This window comes from Dreissena polymorpha, chromosome 4 (assembly GCF_020536995.1).
Source record: "Dreissena polymorpha isolate Duluth1 chromosome 4, UMN_Dpol_1.0, whole genome shotgun sequence".
Lineage (NCBI taxonomy): Eukaryota > Metazoa > Mollusca > Bivalvia > Myida > Dreissenidae > Dreissena > Dreissena polymorpha.
The window spans coordinates 131,991,737-132,001,259 of record NC_068358.1 but is presented as its reverse complement, the minus strand read 5'-3'; the positions used below and the strand labels follow the sequence as shown (position 1 = coordinate 132,001,259).

Sequence of the window (9,523 nt, the reverse complement as noted above, 5' to 3'; positions counted from 1 at the left end):
GCTTTACGACAACGAATTGACGGACGCCTTGAAAGAATTGGTACAATATGATGGTGATGAAAAAGCTATTTTAACACTTCTTAATATTCTTATACCTGCATTTCTCTACGTATTGATATTATATAAAAGCGAGTTTTAAATGTATATGAAGTAAACGTTATATTCATGTTAAAGTATGGATTATAATTATTGTGACATATCTTGTCAGATTAAAGAATCGGAAAGCAAAGGCTCAAATTTTACCATATATAAACACGTAAAGAAGATATGGTCATTTAATGTATAGTTTACAGTCATAAATGGTAACGAAAGTAGAACACAACGATTTAAATATACGTTAACAACCATATTTAAACGCCTTTATCACGTATGTCTTGGTGCGTAATGGCGGCAGGCATTTAAAGTTGTCGAATGTAGGCATTATCAAGCTAGTAAAGTAATTCACGATTAAAACTGTGCATAGTCATTATTAACACTGGTAGTTAAGATAACAGGTAAATATCACATCTGTCAACATATTGACAAAACATTTATGTAGGACTTAGTTCAATTTTACAATGATGAAGATTGCAGAAATATTGAATGACCTGATGAATGTATGATACATTTGAAAACTGATAAGCATTTACAAGTTTGGAGTGAGGCCAGTGAAACGTGGAGAGATGAGTATTAGGGTTATTCTTAAGCAGTCAATGTAAGAATTGTTAATTCACATTAAAGAGATATTTTTATTACACTTGTGTTGGAACTAAAGCATTTATCGATGAAATCGTGAATTCTTAGAAGTGATGTATAATATACATATATATAACCTGCTTTTGGCAGGCAATTGTCAGGCAATCTTTTATCTTCCAAGTAGGTAATGCACCATTAAAAGGGCACGAAGAAACTTCACTTAATGAAATCCAGAAACATTCAAGTACTGTTTGTGTTAGCACAGTCCCATTATCTGAGCCCAATAATTTTTGTTGTTGCTGATACTCAAACGGAAAGTTCGCTGTATGTACATTTAAATATAATGATCTCTTTCAGGGCGCGTGAGTAAGTTATCATTTCAAAAGGCAGCATAACAAATTAATATTAAACAAACAAAAAAGTAATCTCTGGTAAGTGTCTATCTAAAGTTCCAAGTATAGCATGATTCTTCTTAGCAGTTATAACGCAGTTCAAGCTATTTTGTCACGGTGCATTATATAAAACACATACCAGACTTAAACAGAAGGAATCTAAGGACATAGCGATTCAGAGGAAGTCAAAAGAGGAGGCATATGTCTTATAATTTTCCTTTGCCTCCACGCGAAGTTCCGTCTCGCCGAATATCATCTTCACTTCGACCTTAATCAGCTCATCGCTGTCTGGAAGCTGGATTGTGACTTGTCCAAGATACTCCACTTCCGATTCGTCAACAAATTGCGGCGTTTTCTTTGGAGACGCGTAAATATTGAGCAGCATTTCCGTCTGGTGTGTATTTAGGGTAATATGACGTCGCACTTTCTCCTTTCCCACATCTATTGATTTTCCTTCGTGAATATAAGGCTTGAACACATTTTGACACCGTTCCCTCCCCCAACGGTTACTTTGTGAGACTCTGGATGGGAACTAGGGTCGAACGGTGGTTATATGTTAACGCCCTAAGTGTAACGTGATACCCGGGACGTAATCGCTACGGGGCGATGACCAAATATTACGGCCCCTTTCATTACGCATAATCCGGCGTCGTCCGGAATGAAGACTCTGCAACTTCTAAACTCGTTCTTTATTGCATCTTGCATCATTTCCGATTCTGAAAATCCACCGACCATTAACAATAGATCTGTTTCTTTTACTTCGGGCTTGCCTAGTAAATCGCGAATATGCTGAACAATTTTGTCTATGCAATCTTTAAAGAAACCTTTAAAAACCGAAGAATCAAGCCTCATTTTATCTTTACGCCAAATGAGTTTTCCGGCGAACGACGACCCTTTGATAGCATCTTCAGTTGATTCCCCTGTTTCTTCTGTATACAACTTTGCTAACTCTACGGGAGCTGAAACATATGTCGCTTATGTAGCACATTTAACAGCTGAATATAAGAGGCTTGCACAGCCATGGTTTACACATACCGTTTTGGTAAACAAATATATATGATACATCATAAAGAAACAATAAAACACTTTCGTTCAAACGCGTCAAATAACATAATTGTACATTTTAGCTTATAAAGAACTTTGGAGTAGCACAAAGGCGTTATTCTGACAGACCTTCGTAGAAGCACAATATTGTAATTGAGACATTGCATTTATTAAATAAACCACATCACAAGACATTTGATGGAAGGTATGTAGCACGACGACCCCTGAGTTTTAATTAAACCATTTTTCTTCCGATCCATGCCAGAAAAGCAATACCTCATTTTGCAATATTAAAACTATTGAAGAACATTACCAACAATAAATATGTATGCATTATGTTGTACGCACCAATACCAAGTAAAACAGGTAACATGAATTATTTGATAAGACCGTTACTACTTATGTCAAGCGTATTACCGTTCATCATTATTTTTCTGGATGTTGCTGGCTTAATCGTTCGTTTTTTCGTTTCTAGCTCGCGCATTAAGAACAGATAGTCCGCTCGATTGTCATGGCAAAACTTGTTAAAAACGGGTCCACCAAAAAGCTTGATAAGCATTTTCTTAAATTCCTCATCCACCTTGGTTCCACCCCAAGCTCCCCCGCTTGCCTTGCACAGCTCTTTTAACTGTCCATCGTTCTGTCTCTCGTGTACTGTAATATCTGCTGTACCACCTACAAGACCATTTATTGTACGAAATGAACCCGCAAGTAATAATAATGTGACCAATCATGTGTTAAGCTAGATTAGTGACCAGACCGTTTTAGTTGCTTCCATTCTAATGTTTTACTTATTGGCATCCTCTTCAAAATTTTACATTAATCGACGGTCAACTGTGCTCTCTATTTGTAATTTGTTGTCTATTTAAACAATTAACAAAGATCATACCTCCAAGATCAATCACCATATATTTTGAACCGGTTCTTTCTACGTCAAAAGATTCGCCGTGGATTTGTTCTGTTGACAGGTACTGACAAAATAGTGATGCAGCTTCCGGTTCTAGGGCTATCGTTAACTGGGAACCTTTAATATCCGCCTTCAATAGACAGAAAGAATATATTAAAATTATGAGATTGCAATGTGTCAACCGGGTATGGATTAATACTATTTTGGAAAACTTCAAAGATAATGTTTTACTGTAATTGTATATCTGTTTTGCGGTGTAGTAAATACTGTTGTTTTCTCGTTATTAAACAACCGAATTTTAACAATTTAAACTGGATTACTTTTTAAGTATCAATAGATAAATGTTAATTCGGAACGGGTTTATGAACGAATGCATATAATTGGAATGTGGTTGCAAAGAGGTAATTCATTTCTGAAAGTCCACATGTTAGTTTGTCGAGAGGTCGGGTAATAGTGAGCGGACTAATTTTGCCAATACTTGTGTAAAAATACTGTATTCTGTGAATTTTAAATAAAACATTACTCTTGGAATGTATATCATTTCATATTCTAGATGTTTTGTGTAATATTAGGTCTATACTTTTAGTATACTAAGAACTTTACCGTGACTTTTGTATATTAAGGTGAAATGTATTTTGTATCATTGTGACTCCAATTTGGTTGCCGTGTTCATGCTCACATGGACACGGTTTAATGTTTTGACATTTAAAAAGAACCAATGTAATATCAAGTTTTGAAGGAAAACTTATATGATGCAATTATTTTGACATTTGCCGAATAAACTTCCTATTTTGCGAAATAAATAATTGTCAAAAGTAAAAGTGCATGTAAAATCAAACATATTTTATTCCAATGGTAATGGCTTATTCCAACTTCAAAAAATAGTGTGTTTAAAAAATTATTATGAAAACAAATGTGGATTTTATAAAGCATTAGGCAACCACACGGTCGGATATTCAATTGAGAAGCGAACAGCTAATATGATAAAACAATGCCCACTTTGTACGCAGCTTCTCTCATGAACTGTTTGGAAAAGTCTGTCCAGATAGCGGGCACAGTAATTATCCAGTGTATATCCTTATTTTCAACATTGCCTCTCTTTTTCAGCGCTTTCATCAAGTGGTCCTTCAAATACCAGATAACTTTGCCAAACACGTCAATAGCTGGAAGCTCTTTGCCTTTGTCGTCTTTAAGTTGCATTTCTCTGTGAACCTGTTATAAGTAGAAACGTCTCCGCATAAGAAAGTCATTTAAGTTGCATATTACATTTAATCAGGATTCTTAAGCTTGAATAACGCATATTTTGAGCTTTCAAAACAATGTCTGTGCTGTGTTTATCTTTTACCAAAATTCAATATAAATAAAGTCAGTTCTTATATTATTTTTTCTATTAAATTGTTCATTTATTATAATCGTTCAGACAAGATCGTTAAAGTTAATTGTCTAAATGTTCTCACATTCCAAGATTGGGCAATTAAATGTGCCATAATTGACTTTCACAATTGCACGTGTAAAACAATACGATTGTTATACGGAACAAGTAATAAATGGTTTGTCGGAAAATATATACCTTTTCGTCAAAATGGAGCCTCATTTTGAACCTGGAGAAATAATACCAGTCTTCGTGTTCGTTGTCAAGGGCGAGTTCCGAGTAAGCGTCTTCCGCTTCGTACCCGAAACTTTTAAACTGCTTATTATTGTCAAATAATGCAACAGTAGGGGCTAAAAAGACAAATTGACATATTTTAATACAGTTACATAAATAGCACTAAAACCTGTAAATTTGGGTGGAATATATATATTTATACTTTTGCATATACAATATTTGTCGTCTGTTTGTAATCTTGACACATGGATATTCACGCAAGAACTTGTAGCATAATAGGCAATTTTCTATCATAAGAATTTAAGATAAATAAGACAGTATTGAATGACGAAAGTAAACATATGCTAAAGTGAACAGATGTCTATCAGGGGAAAATGTAACAATTTTAGACTTCACTTAACATAGCCGTTAAGGTTGCATAAATAAGCCTTTCATAGTTGATATAAACATCGAAATTAGGGGTCCTTTCATTTATTAATGAATAGTTTAGATAATATTTATAAACTTTCCCATAGTAGAAAGCCACAGTTGTTAAGTTTCACTTGTATTAAATAACGTAATTAAAGGTATTGATAAAATATTAAAATCACCTGTTAAAGTCACCAAACATGTATTCATCTATATATAATAACGATCAAGATGACGGCAATCTTCATATACTAATATATATAAGTTGGGAAATCGACATTAGTTGTGTATATAAGTTTGACTTCGACCACGAAAATGACAGTTTTTATGTAATAATATAATAATATTTATAACAGGATATTATAAATCTGTAGTAGGCCGCAAATTATTATATTTAGTTGCAACGTAGAATTGTGGTTTTAACTATAAAAAGGGCCATGTTTAATGTACTTCAGTTCAGCGCATTTTTAAATTAGCTCCTATCAGAACATTTAGACATACTGCTGAATTCATAAAATTGAAACTAACGATTGTTGTGTAGGACTTTGAAATTATATTATTTGGAAATTTTGTATACAAATTCATTAACATCTTATAATAATAATAATTCCACAAAATTAAATAAGAATTAACTTTATAAAAGACTTTGGTCTGAATTGTGATATTGGGTTGTCGTTCGGAGTAATTGTGTTGTGATTACGAGTTACGCCACAAACTGATCGGAACGTTCACCGAATTTACGTTAACCACAAGAAATATGTCTGCTAGGTTCTTGCATAACTTTACTTCATGCAAGTAACATTTAGGAAAATCATTTATGATTTTCATTACAAATGTGACTTCATTTTGAATGTAGTTTTTAATTGTTTTGCATTGTGTTTAATGCTTTAACTGCATTTGAAGATATAAAAATACATAAACAACATTGTTTTTGACACCATATACCGTCACAATAACCGCAACGGCAAGCGCAAACACAAATACAATTATTGTAGCGACCATCGTTTTTGGCGACATCTATTTTGGCTATGCGTTACTTTGAAAGAAAACCATAGAACAACCTTGAAAACAACCGAAGACAAGTGCGTTTCCGGGTGGTGTCACTCTTATTTATAATTTTTTTTATAAAAATGAAAAATGGTCGAATGATCAGTCCAACACGTAGTCAATATAAGTTTAAGACGACCAACATAATCATATGTTATAGATAAATTTTCATACAGCTCATTGTGGCTACACATTTTTCAATTAAATGGTATAAAACACGTTCCTTCAAATCTTAACATGAGAAGAAAACAATAGAATTACAACATTATTTCCTTCTCCTAAGGGTTAACTATTTAAAAATTGCTATTATCAATGTCTATGACATCCACAATAGTTACCTTTATATGTGCAAATCGACGCACCTCCAGCAATCCAGCCTTGATTGAGAAAAATCTTTGTTGGATCTGTATCGTAGTCACTTTTAAGAGAGAATGCATACCCACTGTAGGTTGTCCCAAAATCAATGGCCGCTACCATAATCATATTATGTTTTGCGTTTATTGTTGTCATCTTGTCCATAGTGACGATAAATAGTCTGAAAAACACACACAAGATCTCCGTAATAACAAGTGTGCTTTTTTATGGTTTAAGCGAATAATAAATTTGTTGACGATTCGTAACATTGACGCCAATTTCTCTTAGTTGTATAATGCACATACTATATAAATATAGATAATATATTTTTTAAATGTATTAATACACACGTGCTTGTGTTAATCATGGCTCGTACAGGTATTAGTAAGATAAAAACTTAAATCCACTTTTTGTAAAGGTAGTTGTAAGTTACATGGAAAGTTAACACATTTACCTTGTTGAACAAGATAACTCTTTACTAATGCTACCTTTCCCTAACATAACATTTCGATGTTTACACAGTGAGTTAATCAGTAATACCTGGTGCTGAAAGTTGCGCACTTTATCGATACACCCATATCAATGTGTCCCGATTATTTCGTTGTACACAACTAGCAACATTTAAAGCAGCATGCATTTATATAATGCAATTGATTCACTTTGTACACATTTCACAAAAGGAAAATCGGAATTTGACAACGTCCCGTGGATAAAGAGCCGGACGTTGCACAGTGGAACGTACTTTCAACTTAAGAGTCAATATTTGGAAACACATGCAAAACAAACATCAGCTCTTTAACAACTTCATCGACTATAATAAAGCGTTCGACCGCGTGTGGCATGATGGCCAATGGCAGGTTTTGAGAGGATTCCACATTGATGAAGAGGTTGAGTAAATCAACCAAGAACTCTACGGAAACGTCTGCAGTCAGCGTAGTACTTATCAACTGACTTTTGTAGGACATTAGTAGGTGTCCGTCATTGATATTTGCTTTCCCCGTCCTGTTTTACCTTTTTCTTGAGAAAATAATGATTACACCATCCAAGACCATCACACCTCCATCTTCGTCGGTGGCAGATCGATTTCCAACTTGAGATTGGCAGATGACATCATGGGTGGAACCAGCATAGGGCTTCTTGACCTAACACATAGACTATAAGGAAGAGCAGGAGCTTACGGATTGGAGACCAGCACGGGTAAGTCGGAGATCATGGTAAACAGCACGAACATCATAAGTGCAGACATCACAATGAAGGACGAGAAGCTGAAAAGTGACCAGCTTCAATTACCAGTATCGCTGAGGTCTGATTAGACTTGCCATGAGGATCACAAGAATGACATACTGTACAGCACAAAGATTGCCAAAATAAACAGATGGTTGTCAATCAGCTCCATCAGCTTGCCCACCAAGTACAGGCTCTACAAGCCCCTCGAAGTCTCCAACCTATTGTACGACTGCGATACCTTAACGCACCACGTGGACAAAGAACGCATGATACAGGCCTTCGAGTCCGGATATTCCGCAACTCCTACATAGAGAACAAAACCAACGAGTACATCCGGAACATGACAGCAGTAATTGGTTGCCACAAGAACCCCTCCTGGCGACCGTCGAACGACGAAAACAGGCTTTGTTTGGACACGTCACCAGGCACGAATTTGAAACTCTGTGAAAGAGTGGGCGTCTGTCCCCATGGATGAGCCACTCCCATCAGCCCATAGCAACATTGCTGACTGGCGGAGGATCTCTGTGTCGTCTATTTTCCCCCAACAGCCAGACCGGTAAAGGGAATAAAGAAAAAGAAGACGAAAACGAAGAACAAGAACAAGAAGAACAAGAAGGAAAAGAAGACGAAGATGATGGTGATGATGATGATGATGATGGTGGTGGTGGTGGTGGTGGTGATGATGATGATGATGATGGTGGTGGTGGTGGTGATGATGATGATGATGATGATGATGATGATGATGATGATGATGATGATGATAATAATGGTGATGATGATGATGATGATGATGATGAAACCTACTTACAAAATATCAGTGTAGTACATCCATTAAAAGTCACGTTAATGAGTTGAAACTGTTTTTCTATATAAGTAACAGTGACCGTGACCAAATACAATTCCAAGTTAGGTCTGCAGGTAAGTAACCTACAACACAACTTTCGTGTTAAGCAAAGACCCAAACAAAAGTTGTTATGTCGAAACAATTTTCCCTATTTACTAAAATGGCCTTGGCATTCAGATTCGACCTTCTCAAAATAAATTCTCCAGCTAATTCTATTTACCTTATCTACGCACACACTTTCAAAGCAATACCTCGGACGAAAGTTATTGAGCTAACACCATTTATCTTATAAGTTACCTTGACCTTGATTTTTCGACCAAAAGTTCGATTGCAAGCTAGGTATCAATTAAATCTTAATTTATATAAGTTTCAAAGTTATTAGCCTGAAACAAACTATGAGAGAGCATACAACATTAATTTGGCAAATTTGGAATAATTCTATGGCCATAAATGATTGAAGCGATGTTGGTCGAAAAATTAAGCCATAACAATTGTCACCAAATTTAATTTAATATAATACGATTAAAGCTAATTGAGGTACAAAGCGAAAAGGTGGTATCATGCCTTTTTATTATTCAAGGGTCATTACTCTGAACAGGTTTATGCGATCTATTATGCCCTGGTATCTATTATGTCCTGGTATAAATATTTAAAGGGCCCTTTTCACGTTTGAGTAAATAGACAAAATTGAAAAAAAGTTGTTTCAGATTCGCAATTTTCGTTTTAGTTATGATATTTTTGAGGAAACAGTAATACTGAACATTTACCATGCGATAAAATAGCAATTATATGCATCTTTTGACGATTTAAACACCTGAAAATTATAAAGCGTTGCAAAGCGAAACGAATTAATACTTTCGAGGATTGTTTATATGAATCATAAAATACATCCAATATAACATCTGGAAGAATGGCCGAGTGGTCTAGGCGGTAGGCTTATTACTCCTGTACTCCAGGGGTCAGTGGTTCGAGCCCTTCTGAGGGTTACCTTTTTTCTATTTTTTAATTTCATTCTTGAT

General features: G+C 35.2%; 1 pseudogene; it reads right to left on the bottom strand.

Moving 5' to 3' along the window:
• Positions 1-261: 261 nt before the first annotated feature.
• LOC127876570 (heat shock 70 kDa protein 12A-like) lies at positions 262-7,181 on the bottom strand (annotated as a pseudogene).
• Between the last annotated feature and the right edge of the window lie 2,342 nt (positions 7,182-9,523).